Source organism: Triturus cristatus, chromosome 1_1 (assembly GCF_964204655.1).
Source record: "Triturus cristatus chromosome 1_1, aTriCri1.1, whole genome shotgun sequence".
Classification (NCBI taxonomy): Eukaryota; Metazoa; Chordata; class Amphibia; order Caudata; family Salamandridae; genus Triturus; species Triturus cristatus.
The window spans coordinates 818,830,645-818,849,326 of record NC_140579.1 but is presented as its reverse complement, the minus strand read 5'-3'; positions in this window follow the sequence as shown (position 1 = coordinate 818,849,326).

Genomic DNA, 18,682 nt, shown 5'->3' with positions numbered 1-18,682 from the left:
TCAGTGGGCATGGCTCTACTAGGGCAACTGTCCAATTGGATGTTTTAAGGAAGGGTTGATTACTGATTGTCATGTGTTTGTATGATCTTGAATGTTAATAAACATATTTACACAAAAAAAAAAGAAAATTATGCAAAAAGAACCAAAGAATTGGTACCAACCAATCAGCCATCAGCACCCACTAGAACCCTCTCAGCAGAGCCAGTTCTCCTCAGATTTTCCTTAGCACAAGTGGGAAGTAAATGTCCCAGAATATAAAGAACTGACTCTACGGGGAGGAGGGTGGGTGCATGTGAATCTATGAAAGATACCAATACTGGATAACTGTAGTTACAGGTAAGCAACTTATTTTCTTATCCAGTATTGGGGCATCTTTCATAGATTCACATGCCTGAATCAGAGTAGCAAGCAGTATGCCAAGTTTACAGTCGTTTGCGGATGGTGGGAGACTAGTGCTGATACACTCCCAATTGCATCCACAACTTGTTAACAAGAGGTATAAGAAAAACGACTTTAAAATTCAATACATGTAAGCTACACAGGGAAATAAAACATGCATTGTAACAACATTCTATGTCAAACATGTCATATCGTAGAAATGTCATTGTCATGAAAAAATGTATACATATATAGCATTTGAAAAACTGAAAGGGTACCTGAAATTGACCTGAAAGAAAAAGATGGCGTAGGACAGCTTGTCCAACTGCTGCATCGTCTTGATGCGTAGATTGAAGACAGTAATGTCTCGTGAATGTGTGTACATTCTTCCATGTCGCAGCACGACAGATATTTTCAAGAGTCACCCCAGCAAACAATGCTGTAGACGCTGCTATCGTTCTTGTGGAACGGGCCTTGGCTTTCCTTAATAATGGCCTGTCAGCTTTGTCATGGCAGAAGTGGATTGTTGACGCTATCCATCGGGCAATTGTGGTTTTTGTAACTGCATTTCCCAGAGTAGTTTGGCCATAAGCCACAAACAACTGGTCAGACTTTCTAATGCTCTTTGTTTTTTGAAGATAGAATTTCAAGCATCTTTTGATATCAAGAGAATGTAAAGCTCTTTCCGCTGGTGTAGATGGATTTGGAAAGAAAGTCCTTAATTTTACAGGTTCATTGAGGTGAAACTGTGACGGTACTTTAGGTATGAATGTCGGATTAGTTCGGAGGTGCACGTAATCCTGAGTGAAGTGTAGAAATGGTTCCTTTATAGTGAAGGCCTGAATTTCACTCACTCTTCTAGCTGACGTGAAAGCCAGAAGTACGGCAACCTTCCAGGTGAGGAATTTGAGTTCAGCCTTGTGGAAAGGCTCTAATGGATGTTTCATTAATTGCATTAAGACCGTGTTGAGTTCCCACTCCGGTGGAGGAAGCCTTATCCGAGGAAACTCTCGGAAAAGTCCTTTCATGAATTATTTGATCAAAGAGGACGAACACAAGGAAAGGCAGATGAGCACCTTTATGAATCTGGAAAGTGCGGCTAAATGGACTTTGACTGATGAGAAAGAGAGTCCAGATCTTGCCAGATGTAATAAATAAGGAAGGATCTGTTCCGCAGGAGCTTCCACCGGGTGAACGTGGTTAGCTTCGCACCAACAGCAAAATCGTCTCCATTTTAGACGGTAAGTTTTAATCGTGCTGTGAGCTCGTGATTTAGTCAATTTGTCACGACAGTCCTGGGTGATGTCAAGGTCCTTGAATTCTAAGAAATCAGGAGCCATGCGTGTAAATGTAGCCACTGAGAGTCCGGGTGGAGCACCTGACCTCTGTTCCTTGACAGTATTGTGGGTGTCGGGAGAAGACAGATCGTCTGGTCCTGTGATAATAACATTAGCTCTTGGAACCAGTACTGGCGTGGCCATCTGGGTGCAATCAGGATGAGACGGCAGCCCTCCAACTTCATCTTGCGTATGACTCTCGGGATTAGAGGTATCGGGGGAAAAGCGTAAGCACAAATCCCTGACCAGCGCATTGACAGGGCATTCCCCCTTGACCCCTGTTGAGGGTATCTGCTGGCATAATATCAGAATTTCTTGTTGTCTTTTGTCGCGAACAAATCCAGTGCCGGCTTACCCCAAGTTCTGAATACCCTGAGCACTTGAGCCTGCTCTAGCTACCATTCATGGCAGTCCGATTGGGACCTGCTGAGCGTGTCCGCTAGGGTATTGTGGAGACCCCTGACATGTTCTGCTCTGAGGGTTATGTTGTGGAGTGTGACCCATTCCCACAACTCCTGAGCCTCTCCTGATAAAGTTGCTGATCTTGTCCCTCCTTGCTTGTTGGTGGTATTGTCGGTCCAAACCAGCACCGATGAACCTGCAATCCTTGGAAGGAAAGTTTGCAGGGACAAGAAAATCGCTCACAATTCCAGGCTGTTGATGTGTTGTTTCTTGTACTCTGGAGACCACTTTCCTTTTATCTGTAAATCTTGGAGATGACCTCCCCATCCTTCCATAGAGGCATCCGTATTGAGGACAAAATCTGTAATGTTCTGTATGAAAGTGAGTCCTTCTGCTAGGTTGGGCATCTGTGACCACCAATGCAGAGCGTTTTTCATGCATGGTGGGACTCTGATGATGTCGTCGAAGGAACCCACAGCCTGCTGCCACTGAAGGTGTAGCTCCTCTTGTAGGGATCTCATCCGAAGTCTTGCCAAAGGGACGAGGTTTATTGTGGAAGAACACATCCCCAGGAGTGACACAAACACGCGGACAGAAACTGACTTTCTTCTGGAAATCAGGATTGCCAGCTTTTGAAGACGAACCTGCCGTTCGTGAGATAAGAATGCCCTGCACTGGACGGTATCCAGCAGAGCTCCTAGAAATGGAAGGATCTGCATCGGGCGTAACTGAGATTTGCTCCTGTTCACAGTCAGCCCTAGAGAGTTGAACAGATGAAGAGATGTTATCACGGCAATCTTCACCGCTGCTTCCGAACGACCTTTGATTAACCAATCGTCCAAATACGGGAATTCTTGGATTCCCCGGGATCTTAACGCTGCTGCTACAGGAGCTAGGCACTTTGTAAAGATCCTTGGAGCCGATGTTAACCCAAACGGGAGCACTTTGAACTGATAATATGCGCCAGCCACAGTGAAGCGAAGATATTTGCGATGCTTCAGATGTATCGGGATGTGAAAGTAAGCGTCTTCCATATCCAGAGAAGCTAGAAAATCTCCCTCGTTGAGACAACCTAGAATTTCTACCAGTGTGACCATGCGAAATCCTTGCTTCTTGAGGAATCTGTTCAGGTTGCGAAGGTCTAAGATCGGACGCCATTCCCATGATTTCTTTTTGATGAGAAAAAAATCGGGAATAGACACCGTCCCCTTTTGATGTGAGGGAACCTTCTCGATTGCATTCTTGAAGAGCATCGTTAAATCTTCTTTGAATAATAAGTGAAGACGAGGGGGAGGGGGTCCCTTGGGCGGAGTGGTGGGTGGCTTGGTGACAAATTCCAAGGTATGACCGTTGTTTACTAGGTCTAGAACCCATTTGTCCGATGTAATTTCTAGCCACTTATCCACAAATGCTGAAATTTTCACACCCACAGGGAGGGGAATAGGAGTGGAAGGCACCCTGCGGAGATCACTGCTTTCTGTTGGTGTCCCGTCCTTGATTTTGTGATCTTTTTCATCCGCCTTGACGAGAGAAACCAGACGTGTTGGATTGCCTGTACGATGATTGATACGATTGTTTATATTGGGGCTGGTACTGTCTATTTTGCTGATTTTGATATCCTCCTCTAGAGGAAAAATCACGCCCTCTTGCACCTCTGAAGGCTCCGCGTTTGTACTGCAAGGAACCCAAGGATCTTGCGGTATCAGTATCGGTTTTAATTGCTTGGAGAGGCTCATCCATGTGTTTCCCAAACAATGATTCGCCATCATATCCAATATCTTTGTCTGGACTTCTGGTCTGAAAGTAGTGGCCCTAAGCCAACCCTGACGTCTGAGTACAGCTGCACCAGCCAGTTGGCGAAAATTCGTATTCACAATGTCCAATGCGCAGTCTATGGTCTCGGACGCTGCACGCTCTCCTTCTAATAGAATTTTACGAGCGTCTTGTCTCTTGTCCTTCGGAATGAGCTCAATAAGACCAGCCATTTCTGACCACATTTGGCGGTCATATCGCCCTTTTATTGCTAGGGAGTTAGCTGCTCTGATGGAGGCAGCCGCCATTGTAGAAAATGTTTTGCCAATCAAATCCAGACGACGCCCCTTCTTGTCCGGCGGTGTAGTAATAGGTGTTGCTGGGTTTTTAGATCTTTGTTGGGCAGCCTGTGAAATGACTGAATCTGGTCTAGGATGGCCAATGAGACAGGATGGACTATTGGCCGGAGCACGGTATTTCTTGTCTATCCGTGGAAGCACCGCTGGTACAGATGCAGGATTTTTCATGATCTTGACCCCTTCTTTCCAGATGTAATCAATTATGGGGACAGCTCTTGTGACCTTTCTTGATTCCTCCTTAAAATCATGGAGAAAGCATTCAGATTGCTCAATGGTAACAGGCAAGTGAAATCTAGCAGCAGCACGCTGCATGAGATTATGAAATCCCCCTATATCCTCTGGGGACGAATCAGATGGTAGAGGGGTCGGTGGCGAGGGCATAGGGATAATATATGAATCCCAAGGATCTGCCAGATCTGGAAGTTCACCCTCTTCAAATTCCTCTTCAGAGGTTCAGTCCTGACCCTGACATGGGTCATGTTGAGGGTCTGGAAGTTGAGGCGTTGGAACAGGAGCATCAGGTGAAGGCAAAGGATCCGGAACCAGCCCAGGTGGTGGAACCTGCGGAATGACTGGTTGTGAGGGAAAACGATGTCTGTAATCTGCGAGCATGGCTTGCAGGTCTTGTATGAGAGTTGGAGGCAGATGGGACATCTCGCTCTGACGAGGTTGCCTATGGTAAGTCTTATGATGCGGGACGACAATGTCCTCTTGATAATATTGTTCTTGATAATTTTCCTCCTCCTCATCATTGTCATCCTGACATTTGATGTGTAACTGGGAAGGATGGCGAGCTATTCCAAAGGGTCCTTCGTCCTCATCATTGTGAGAAGTTGGCCTGATGTATGATGTCACTAGTTCTAGTGTACACCTTATATCAGTCCAAACAACCCTTATGGTGATTGGTTGTAAAGTCAACCTTATAGACCAGCTATCCTAGTGGTAGCATGGACAAGAGCAGTCTTAGGCTAAACTCTGAATGGCATGTGAAGCCAGCTGTGATACCATATATAATCCCTTGAATACCAAATGAAAGGACACCACAACAGATATTTATATAAAATAAAGTGTATTTATTCTAGTCAAACCCTCAGCACTCTTTATGAGATTAGAGGTAAGTACAACACAGTCTTATTCAAGCATACATTAAGTCACACAGGTAAGTAATACAGTTAGGCCCTAGGGGCCACGCAAACCATATACTAAAGAAGTGGTATAAGGACCACTGTCACGGAAATAGGATAGGCCTAGGCCTAGGGAATCGCTGGGGCTACACTACACTAGCAACAGTTAGGAAGTGGGAGGCCCACGGGATTCAGGTGCAGAGTGGAAACACTCGAGCGTAATGTGTATAATCGATAGAAATAGTACAGTTCTGAAATAAGCAGTTTAAGGACACTTCTGAAGCAGCTAGAGAGTCGAGACTCGGAAACTAGACCCTAGGATAGTCACTACCCTTGTGAGCACCGAAGTACCCAAGTTACCTAGCCCACGGGCTGCGGGTGCATAGGTGTGAACTTGCGTCGGGTTTCGTCGTGGACTTCTATGGATGCCTGAAGGAAAGTTGCTGACAGGCAGTCAGTGAAGAGTGTCCGGTGGATCCCAAGGCTGGGATCAAGAAGAGAAGATACCTGCAAGCAGAAGGGACAGAGTCAAGGTCACTAGCCAGTGACCACGTGGAACCAGGAATGAACCAGGCGATGTCGTGAAGATTGCAGGTAAAAGGTGAAGCTTGTCGCTGCAGCCACGGGTACCAGGAGACGTCGAGGACGACCAGGACCAGGAGGCGAGCTGTCCCACGAAGGCTCTTGCTGTCGGCGGCGTCGAAGTCGAACTAGGACTCACCAAGCCTTGGCAAGCGGAACCCACGAAGAACGGAGGACTTGCTTCTGGTGCAGACCAGGAAGGTCTGGGGTGCTTCTCTTTTGCAAAGAAGCGGGAGCCAGTCTGGAGGAGCCAAACCAGCAGTGAAGATTTCAAGGTGTGTCGTCACAAAGGCCGCTAGCCACCGGGCAAGCAACCGGACAGACGCGGCAAGCAGGAAAATGCAGAAGGGCCCCACGCAGGACTCGTGGAGTGTGGGGGGCTGATCTTCGGTGCAGATGGTGCTTGGGGTTGGGGCTTCTCAATCCCCGGTGCACAACTTCGAGGGTGCCTCAGAAGCTGCGCTGGAAGATACTCGCCACTTTTCCCAGGTAGCCGGTCCCACGTCTCTCGTCGCCTCCACGGATCTCAGCTCGGCTGTGGATGTGGATCAGGGTCGGAGAAGTCTGGAAGTCAAGGCTCTGGTCGGGCTCTGCAGTCGGTCCCTCGTAGAACTTCAGCAAAGCAAAGGGTAGTCTCTTGATGGTGCCTGTTTGCACAGGGTAGCCACTCCTTGGCCACAAGGGAGATTCTTCAGTCTTCTTCTTTCGTCGAATGTCGAAGGTCCAGAGTTTCTGTTCAAGTTGCAGGTTCAGGATAATCTAATCTCCTGGGGCCCAGCTACCACTCTTATACTAATCTGGGGGGCTGGGTTGCCTGCTAGGTCACGCCTTATGGGTGGGACCTGGGAGGGGGGTGGTTACACCCCCTTCCCTTTGTCGAGTTTCGCGCCAGGACTGGGGCTGGAGTGCCCCAGCACCGGTTTGAACTGGACTATGCATGGGACACCTTGTGTGCCCCAGGCATGTCTCATTCCTTTCAGCCCTCCCTGCCCCAATACACTAAAGTCTGTCTGGAGAGGTGCTAGCACCTCCCCAAGCAGGAAACCTATTGTCCAGGCCTCCCTTGCCGGGATCACTCCCAGCAGCAGGAGGTCAGACTCGTGTCTGTGGCAGCAGCATCCATTTTATGATGCTGAGGCTTTGGTTAGAGTTAAACAGCAAAGTAGGATTTTAACATGTCTCTCCCTCTAGAAGGGGGGAATAATATCCTCATCACCAGAAATGGTATGGGGGTATTATTCCAAAGTGTTAGACACCTTAAACAACATGTTTTGATAAAGCCAAACCATAGTTACCATAACCGTTTAAGATTATAAGGCACTTTAAGAGTATATGGTAGGCTATATCATAGAACAGCTATAAGGACATGGTTCCGAAAGCTGCAGACAGGCTCAGCTCATGCTAGAGCACCATCTCACATGTTATCAAGCACTCTGCCTCCAGGATTGTTAAGGCCTGCCATAGGAGTGGCTGATAGGTACACATGTGTCTATTTTAAGGGTTGATATAGGTATACTATATCTAAGCAAGGGGTGATTACGCGACCTTGCCCCAGCTGAGTGATCAGCCAGTTGTGTCTGATTGGAAGGCCAGACCAGGGGTGGCATAATACATGCTGCAGCCCCTGGGAGGCCTAGGGTACACCTATGCCCTGGGTACCTAGGGTACACTGTACAGGGTCCAATAAGGTGATCCTTACCAATTGTGTATGTACCTAGGGTACATGGAGTCCATGGAGAGCAGACAGCCTGAGACCCTGAATGGCAGGATCTCAGGCCAACTAAGTCGAAAAACCAGCTAGACACTAGGCAAAAAGTTGGGGGTAACCATAGTCAGATATCCACCTTCCTACACAACCCCCCCCCCCCCCCCTATACGAAAGGAGATAAGGCTGTCCTTGACCAGGTAAGCCTATATTGCCTAAGTGGCCATATAAGGAAGAACCAGCACTAGCATGGTTACCCCCTGTCTCATGGTCCACTAAGCAATCCCTCATCCTAAAGGTATCATAGGGTCTCCACCATAGGGAATCTCTACCTTGGGTGTGTCTTTGCAAAGTAAAAGGCTGGTGTTGAGATGGAGTACTGAAGTGAGTGTCCTCAAAGTGAGGCCTCAGCTTCCTCCAATCATCCTCCACCATGGATGCCTTTCTTTCTTTAACTGAGTTGCACTGTGCTCTCAGGGTCAGCCTCTGGCTACCTAAAGCTGGAGGCTGGGTCCCTTTTGTGGGCTTACTGGAGGGGCAGGTCAGGTTTGGGGCCCTAAGGTCCCATGTTTGCCTGTGCCCAACAGAATCCCTCTGGGGGAGGTCCCTAACTACCTGTAAAGGGGATCCCTCAGGAATGTTTTTAACCATCACCTGGCTAGGGCTACTAGCCAGGCAATCCTCATTCTTTTGATGGGGGGGTTCTTGTGGACAGGGGCCCTCTTGGGGTCCACTGGCCTCCCTGACCTCTGCAGCCCTGGGCTGACTGAGGCAGGGTAGAGAGAGGCAGGCTACCTGCACCAGACTGGGTCCCACCTTGGAAGGGGCCACTGACATCAGAGGCTCTGCCAGGCCAGGCCTGGCTACCTCTGGGGCAGTTCCTTCACAAGGGGTGAGGTCAGATCCCTGAGGAGGCTGACCTTTTCCTAATGTCTGGGGAGAGGGAGACTTTTCTTCCTCTCCACTACTCTCTGTTTGTGTGGAGTGATCCATAGTTTCAGGCTTCACTACACCTATGTCAGTCTGAGTATGGACTGAGACCATTACAGTCCTGCCAACCTTTTCAGGGAGGCACTCAGTTTGTGTTTGAGCTGTGACTGTCACAGCTCTGCCAGTCTCTACAGGGAAGTCTGTCTTTGCCTGGGCTGTGGCTACCACTGCCCTTCCAACCTTTTCAGGGAGGAAATCTACTTGGACAGGGGTTGTGGCTGGCACAACCCCACTACCCTTTTGTGAAAGGCCTACCATTTTAGAATGGGTGTCTTGTTCAACTCCAGCCCAAGCTGAGAGTTCTAAGTCATTCCCCAGTAAGCAGTCTACAGGCAAGGTTGGGGACCCTGCCACCCTTTTAGGGCAAGTGACACCTCCCCAGCTGAGACATACCTCTGCCATGGGATGACTGTTCTGTTTGCCATCAATGTTAGTTACCTGGTATGAGAAACCAGGCAAAAGCTGCTCAGAGGGAACTAGCCTATGGGCCACCATAGTGATGCTAGCTCCAGTGTCTCTGTAGGCCTCAGCTTTTCTACCATTGATGTAGGGCTCCTGTCTGTACCTACCCAAAGTGTTGGGACAGGCAGTGAAGTTGGCAACCCCCATGCCACCATCACAGACAAGAGTAGCTGCTGTAGGGGAATTGGCTAAGCCAGGATCCCCCTGTGTTCCCCAAGAAAACCCAACCACATTTTTGGGGGCACTCCCACCACCTGGGGATTACTGCTGACAGTAATAGGTGGTGTGACAGGAGTAATTGGAGGAACAGTTTTGTTTTTAGCCTTTGGGCAACTGCTGTCAGTTTTCCAATGCCCAGGAGTTTTACACTCATGGCAGTAAGGCTTTTTAACTGTGGTAGAGGAGGGAGCTTGGGACCCACCACCCTGTGTGGAGTTTTGGGGCCCTGAGGAAGATTTCTCTTTTGTTTTATCCCCACCCTTCTCTTGAGGCTTGGTAGTATCTTTCTTTTGGTCACCACCCTGATTTTTAGGCCTAATCCTGGTCCTGACCCATTTATCTGCCCTCTTTCCCAATTCTTGGGGAGAGGTCAAATCTGAGTCTACCAGGTGTTGATGGAGAAGCTGGTTCTGACAATTACTAAGGATCTGCTCCCTCATAATCAAGTTGTACAATCCTGTATAGTCCTGCACCTTGCTGCCAGTTAACCAACCTTCCATAGCCTTAGTGGCACAATCCACAAAATCAGACCAGTCCTGTGTCTGTGTCTTCTGGGTGTCTCTGAACAACAACCTTTATTGCTCAGTGGTTAAGCCAAACCCATCTATCAGAGCACCCTTCAGGACTTTGTAATTGTCAGCATCCTCATCACTAACTGTGAGGAGCTTGTCTCTACCTTTGTCAGAAAAGGAGAGCCACAAGATAGCTGCCCACTGACTCTGGGGTACCTGCTGTACTTTGCAGGCCCTCTCCAAAGCAGTCATCCACTTGTGGATGTCATCCCCATTCTTGTATGGGGGGACTATCTTGCTTAGGTTTCTATGGTCATAAGACCTATCCCTATCTCTAGAAATGTTGCTGCCACCAGTGGGTTCTGACCCACACAATTTTTGCTCTCTGGCCAGAGCAAGCTTCTCTTTGGCAAGGGCAAGTTCTTCCCTTTCAATCCTCAGATTGGCTTTCCTCATTCTGGCCTGATGCTCTCTCCTCTGGGGGGAAGTCATCCCCCTGTGGGATGAAGCATTGGAGCTTCTTGAGTGATAGGAGTGGAGAGAGTCCCCTGAGGGAGATCTACCCCTTCTATCTCTCTTTTTAAGATTGCTTGGGGGCCTGTAATGGAAGCTCCCATGCAAGCTCCCATGCAAGCTAAGTTAGCCTGACTAAGTCTTCTGACTGGGGTCTTGCTACCTCCCTCTTCTTCTGAAGTTTCTTCTGCCTCATCTGTATCAGTTAAGTCAGGGGTCTCTTCTGTGGAGGGGAGGTCCTTATCTACAGCTATGGCACCATACTTGGCAGCTCTTTCAGCGTCATAGGCCTCCAGAAGCTCCACTAGCTGTCTAAGGGTAGGGTTGGAACCCTGTTTTAATCTCCTGGAGGTACACAGTTGTCTCATCTCCTGGAAAGTGAATGCATCATATCTAGAGGGAATCTGTCTAGGATTCTCCTCTCCTGAGGGAGTATCAGTGTGATCTCCATTCAGGGACATGATTCTAGTTAGGGTGTGGTGTGTGCACCTACCTACACTAGTTGTATCTACTAAACCTCTCTAGTAGTTGTAGTCAGGGTGTGCTAGGCCCTTCAACCTACAACAACTAAGTCCAGTAGGACTTAAGTATTATAATCTATGTTATATGTACCTAGACAATATCTGTGTGATCTTTCAATTTAGTATCTCAAGATTACAATGGTATTACAACAGCAAGCTCAGATCCCAACCGCTGCACACCAATGTGAGAAGTTGGCCTGATGTATGATGTCACTAGTTCTAGTGTACACCTTATATCAGTCCAAAGAACCCTTATGGTGATTGGTTGTAAAGTCAACCTTATAGACCAGCTACCCTAGTGGTAGCATGGACAAGAGCAGTCTTAGGCTAAACTCTGAATGGCATGTGAAGCCAGCTGTGATACCATATATAATCCCTTGAATACCAAATGAAAGGACACCACAACAGATATATATATAAAATAAAGTGTATTTATTCTAGTCAAACCCTCAGCACTCTTTATGAGATTAGAGGTAAGTACAACACAGTCTTATTCAAGCATACATTAAGTCACACAGGTAAGTAATACAGTTAGGCCCTAGGGGCCACGCAAACCATATACTAAAGAAGTGGTATAAGGACCACTGTCACGGAAATAGGAGAGGCCTAGGCCTAGGGAATCGCTGGGGCTACACTACACTAGCAACAGTTAGGAAGTGGGAGGCCCACGGGATTCAGGTGCAGAGTGGAAACACTCACGCGTAATGCGTATAATCGATAGAAATAGTACAGTTCTGAAATAAGCAGTTTAAGGACACTTCTGAAGCAGCTAGAGAGTCGAGACTCGGAAACTAGACCCTAGGATAGTCACTACCCTTGTGAGCACCGACGTACCCAAGTTACCTAGCCCACGGGCTGCGGGTGCATAGGTGTGAACTTGCGTCGGGTTTCGTCGTGGACTTCTATGGATGCCTGAAGGAAAGTTGCTGACAGGCAGTCAGTGAAGAGTGTCCGGTGGATCCCAAGGCTGGGATCAAGAAGAGAGGATACCTGCAAGCAGAAGGGACAGAGTCAAGGTCACTAGCCAGTGACCACGTGGAACCAGGAAGGAACCAGGCGATGTCGTGAAGATTGCAGGTAAAAGGTGAAGCTTGTCGCTGCAGCCACGGGTACCAGGAGACGTCGAGAACGACCAGGACCAGGAGGCGAGCTGTCCCACGAAGGCTCTTGCTGTCGGCGGCGTCGAAGTCGAACTAGGACTCACCAAGCCTTGGCAAGCGGAACCCACGAAGAACGGAGGACTTGCTTCTGGTGCAGACCAGGAAGGTCTGGGGTGCTTCTCTTTTGCAAAGAAGTGGGAGCCAGTCTGGAGGAGCCAAACCAGCAGTGAAGATTTCAAGGTGTGTCGTCACAAAGGCCGCTAGCCAACGGGCAAGCAACCGGACAGACGCGGCAAGCAGGAAAATGCAGAAGGGCCCCACGCAGGACTCGTGGAGTGTGGGGGGCTGATCTTCGGTGCAGATGGTGCTTGGGGTTGGGGCTTCTCAATCCCCGGTGCACAACTTCGAGGGTGCCTCAGAAGCTGCGCTGGAAGATACTCGCCACTTTTCCCAGGTAGCCGGTCCCACGTCTCTCGTCGCCTCCACGGATCTCAGCTCGGCTGTGGATGTGGATCAGGGTCGGAGAAGTCTGGAAGTCAAGGCTTTGGTTGGGCTCTGCAGTCGGTCCTTCATAGAACTTCAGCAAAGCAAAGGGTAGTCTCTTGATGGTGCCTGTTTGCACAGGGTAGCCACTCCTTGGCCACAAGGGAGATTCTTCAGTCTTCTTCTTTCGTCGAATGTCGAAGGTCCAGAGTTTCTGTTCAAGTTGCAGGTTCAGGATAATCTAATCTCCTGGGGCCCAGCTACCACTCTTATACTAATCTGGGGGGCTGGGTTGCCTGCTAGGTCACGCCTTATGGGTGGGACCTGGGAGGGGGGTGGTTACACCCCCTTCCCTTTGTCCAGATTCACGCCAGGACTGGGGCTGGAGTGCCCCAGCACCGGTTTGAACTGGACTATGCATGGGACACCTTGTGTGCCCCAGGCATGTCTCATTCCTTTCAGCCCTCCCTGCCCCAATACACTAAAGTCTGTCTGGGGAGGTGCTAGCACCTCCCCAAGCAGGAAACCTATTGTCCAGGCCTCCCTTGCCGGGATCACTCCCAGCAGCAGGAGGTCAGACTCGTGTCTGTGGCAGCAGCATCCATTTTGTGATGCTGAGGCTTTGGTTAGAGTTAAACAGCAAAGTAGGATTTTAACATGTCTCTCCCTCTAGAAGGGGAGAATAATATCCTCATCACCAGAAATGGTATGGGGGTATTATTCCAAAGTGTTAGACACCTTACACGACATGTTTTGATAAAGCCAAACCATAGTTACCATAACCGTTTAAGATTATAAGGCACTTGTATATGGTAGGCTATATCATAGAACAGCTATAAGGACATGGTTCCGAAAGCTGCAGACAGGCTCAGCTCATGCTAGAGCACCATCTCACATGTTACCAAGCACTCTGCTTCCAGGATTGTTAAGGCCTGCCATAGGAGTGGCTGATAGGTACACATGTGTCTATTTTAAGGGTAGATATGGGTATACTATATCTAAGCAAGGGGTGATTACGCGACCTTGCCCCAGCTGAGTGATCAGCCAGTTGTGTCTGATTGGGAGGCCAGACCAGGGGTGGCATAATACATGCTGCAGCCCCTGGGAGGCCTAGGGTACACCTATGCCCTGGGTACCTAGGGTACACTGTACAGGGTCCAATAAGGTGATCCTTACCAATTGTGTATGTACCTAGGGTACATGGAGTCCATTGTAAAGAGAGAGCAGACAGCCTGAGACCCTGAATGGCAGGATCTCAGGCCAACTAAGTCGAAAAACCAGCTAGACACTAGGCAAAAAGTTGGGGGTAACCATAGTCAGATATCCACCTTCCTACAGTCATCCTCATAGTCATCATCCTCATCCTGCACATATGTTTCCAGGAGATGTGAGGGAGTAAGTGATGATATATCGCTATAATCATGCCTTTGAAAAGCTTTCAGCTGAAAACTCCTAGAAGAAACAGGAGTAGAATGAGCAGGTGCCATTGCAGGTGCCGCAGACGGTTTAGGCAAATCCCCTGGTATTGTCGTCGATGGGCTCTCCGTTGATGGCTTCCTCGTCAACAGGTTTTTAGTCATCGTCGTCGACGGGATCGTCGTCGACAGGATCGTCGTCGTCGACAGGATCTTCGTCGACTTGCTCGACATCGACAGGCTCTTCGTCGACGGGCTCGACGTCGACAGGACCTTCGTCGACGGGACCCTCGTCGACAGGCTCGACATCAACAGGACCTCGTCGACGGGGTAGTCATCAGCTGTATCTTCGTCGACACTTATCTCGTCGACGATGGAGGCTTCGTCGACAGCAACATCGTCGATATGGATTTCGACACTGATCCCTCGACGACGGGCTTCTTTATCCTCGTCGACAGAATAGGAGAGGTGATAGACGTCATCGAGATAGTTTCCGTCGACGAAGGAGCAGAAGATGTGACAGAAATCGTCGACGATGGAGGGAAAGCCAGAGATTTTGAAAGGCTTTTACTCACTGTTTTTGTAGACGGCTTTTTAGAGTCCTTGAGAGCAGAATCCTGAGGAGAGTGCGCTGATTCAGAGGAAATGAGAGGAGTCCCCGGAGAAGAGCCAGAAGTAGAGTGGGAAGATTTATGGCGTTTTTTCCCCTCACTTGAAGAGCTGTCATGAGACCTGGCTCTCTTGCTAGAGGTTGAGGCTCTATTATCCTCTTCAGCCGAAGAGGATTAAAGCCATAACAGCACTTTCGCCTCCCTATCCCTAAGAGTCTTAGTAGGGAAAGTGCGGCAAATTTGAAATCTTTTGCCTAATGTTTAGGGTAGAGGCAGTAGATGCAGTCCACATGCTGGTCCTCAACATGGACTCTCTTCTTGGCGCAGGTTCTGCAGGACTTGAACAAGGCTTTCTTGTCAGACATGATGAATAAAGTAGAAAACTGAGTGGCACTCAGGGAGACTCCCTTCCACATGACTTGCGGTGAAAATCTGAGGAGAACTGGCTCTGCTGAGAGGGTTCTAGAGGGTGTTGATGACTGATTGGTTGGTACCAATTCTTTGGTTCTTTTTGCATAATGATGTAGATGGGCTGCTAAGATCTAGGCCTTAGGCCTTTTTCTTTGGGGCCTACTACTACTACTAATATTTTGGCACTGCTTTTTTATTTACCGTGGGACTCCTGCCTCGGTGACGGGGAATGATTCAGGCATGTGAATCTATGAAAGATACCCCAATACTGGATAAGTACATGAATATGTTGCAACTCTGTGCTTCCCTCTGCACTGCTGCACAAACTGCAGCCATGCGGTGACACAGGCACCCTTGCACCATGGTGCAAGGATGTCTGTATCGTGTGGAGATTGTTTTTGTGCAGGAAGGGACACATTCCTGCACAAAAACAATCAGTAAAGGCATTTTGTGGAATGCAGCATGCATTGAAAGAGGAAAAGATTAGGAGAAATGAAAACAATTCTCCTTGTTGCGCCTTGCTTCACCCACTCTAGGATGGCGCAGCATTCAAACACATCTCCAGATTTACGATTTCTCTTAAATCTGGAGATGTGTTTTGTTCTATGGGTGTTGCGTGGGAACACCCACAGCAACACCTCTGAGACGCCCCTTCAACGCAAAGTTCTGTGTATGAAGGGGTCATATTTACTAGGAGAGGAAAAACCACGCAGGGTGGCTTATCCTCTCCTTGTAAATATGAAGGAGTGCCTGGCGCCATCACTACGTTACAAAAAGTGACGTACTGGTGGCGCAGGGTGCTTGTAAATCTGCCCCATAAGTGCTTAGGCATTGGCAGACTGATACAATAAGAACATAGTGCTGGATGGGTGATTGAAGAATTGCATGAGACTGACAGGAGGCATCCTACGCTGCATGGGTACTACTTCAGTATTTAATGGAGTGGACCAATAGTATGTATCTGCTTAGAGATTTGTAGGGATTATGCACAGAATATTTTATGTGTACTTGTGTTGGTGCCTAGGTCATTTTATAAGAATACCACTAGTAACTGGAATGATGACAGTGCTGCAAACAGAGTGAACACTTAATTTATAAGTGCTTACGTATTGGTGGAGTGATAGGATAAGTAGATAGTGGTAGATAAGTGATTAAAGAAGTGCATGGGACAGACTGGACGATTCCTACACTGCATGAGTACTAACTGGGTATTTAGAAGAGTGTATCAATAGTACGTAGCTTGTTAGAGGTCTGCTTGGATAGTGCACACATTATTATAGATGTACTTGTGATAGTAGCAAGGCCATTCCATAAGTTTATGACTAGTAACTAGAATAATTACAGTATTACAAACAGAGTGTATAGTGAATTTATAAGTGCTTAGGTATTGGTGAGTAATAGGATAAGTAGATAGTGCTGGATGGGTGATTGGAGAAATGCATGGGACAGACAGGAAGATTCCTACGCTGCATAGGTACTAACTGGGTATTTAGAAGAGCGTATCAATAGTTTGTAGCTGGTTAGAGGTGTGCATGCCTAGTGTACAAAATATTGTACCTGCACTTGTGTTTTTGACTACGCCATTCCTTAAGTATACGACTAATAACTGGAGTAATTTCAGTGTTGCAAAGAAAGTGCGTGCTGAATTTATAAGTGCTTAGGTATTGGTGGAGTGATAGGATACGTAGATAGTGCTGGATGGTTGACTGGAGAGGTGCATGGGACAGACAGAAGAATTCCTACACTGCATAGGTACTAACTGATTATTTAAAAGACTGTATCAAAGCTATGTAGCTGATTAGAGGTCTGCATGCATAGTGCACAGAATATTGTAGCTGTACTAGTATTGGTGTGTCTATGGTTTCGAGAATGGTAGTCTGTATTTTAGGGTGTGAGGAGGTGCATCAGATGATCACGTAGATGATGTCATCAGTGATGTCACTGACCATGTCATGAGTTATATAATATGTGATGTCATCAGCAGTGCATTACTTCAATCCAAAAAGTTGTCGGCCATATTGGCCTGGTCACGATGTGAAAATTCAGGAATTGATACAATAAAGAAAAGAAAACAAGTGTTAATATGCACACAATGTAATTTCAGCATATCTTGCCCCGTGACCGCTGTACCTGTATGTTCGTCAAAGTGACTTATTCATAATAAACATACTTAGAATTGCAAACATCAACATAAACAATGGACTACACATTGCTTTAAAGTGAAAGGCTATCGGCCATATTAATCTGGCCATGTTGCGTATTATAATGATTCTTACACGAAAGAAAAGGAAAAAAAGGGGTGTTAATATACACACACTATCCCTAAATAAAGTTCTAGCAATTATAGTTCCATTCCATTCACAGCTCATTAGAGATGTCATGAGTGATGTAACTGACCATGTCATGAATTATGTAATGTCTGAGGTCATTAGCAGTACATTGCGAGGCGTAAGTTATAGTTAGCTCAGGTAACTATAACTGCTGAATTTCACTGGTTGTGTATGAGTGAAATCTGAGTCTAACTATACTGTCCCTGTAATCTTTGTTTTTTTCAGCAAATTTCTAGTTTTTTTTTTTAACGTTAAGTAAGATGCATATCACAATAGATGGTGGGGGGTTGGAAGCAGGAACACGCTAGCAGAAGGTTTTAAGTCCAAAAATAACGAACACAAAGCCGCTTGATACCGCAAACACAGTGCAAACCTCTTCAAATAGTCAGTACATCACTGAGCCAGAAGATTGAGAGTCCATCAGCCCACCCTTGTTGGCGGAGCTTCGTCATCTGGAACTCTAAAGGGTCAAGGTCTGGGCCCACATTATCGAGCCAGCCGGCCCTGCTGGGTGCCCGACCCAATGATCCCAAGATAGAAAAATCTCCTGCCACAGTGTGTAATACAACTTTTGAAGACTCAGAAAAACATATGCAGTGCTCTAAAGTGAAAGTGCTTTAAAAATGACTACGTGGTCATCAAGCATCCTGGTACAATAAGGAATGCAGGGAAGCTAGACTTCTACTTGGGAATGCTCTGAAGGGTGGGGATGTCTCCCTGGTTCGCCACAGAAGAACCATCTATAAGAACTGTGTGGCTAGAGCTAAACGCCTCTGGGATGGGAAAAAATGGGAGGGCCTCCTTGAAGCAAGCCTTCAAAATAATAGTAAATTGTTTTGGAGTATTGTAAAGTGGGGTTCCGGTGGTCAGCCAGAGGGCCCCCAAAATAATGTTTCCCAAGTGAAATGGGTTGAGTATTTTAAACCCCAATATGCTGCACCCATTGATCCTTCTGAAAGTCTGGGGTCCTGTCAGTTGTTTAAACCAGATGACGATTTTACCAGTTCCGAGGTGAATTTAGCATTGTTGGGGGTGGCATCTGGAAAAGCACCCAGCCCGGATGGTGTACCCGCAGATATCTTCCTGTATGACAAGTTTAGATGGGGGAGATATATCCAGCTGATTGCTAACGCGCTGGCTCATGGTGCCCCTATCCCTAGTTCATGGAAAACCGCGGAAATAATCCCGGTGTATAAAAAGGGGGACCGCTCACTCCCGGAGAATTACCGGCCTATTAGTTTGATTGACGCTATCCAGAAGATCACTGGTAGGCTGATCCTCAACCGTGTTCATTTCTGGATAGCGTCAAACAATATTTTATCTTCTTTTCAGGCAGGTTTTCGCCAATACACCAGTACCATCGATCAAGTATTCCGCTTCGTACTCCTCTATTGGAAGACGGTTGTCCTGGGCAAGGGGAGCTTGTATGCGGTGTTTGTGGATCTTAGGGCCGCCTTTGATCTGGTACCTCGTCCC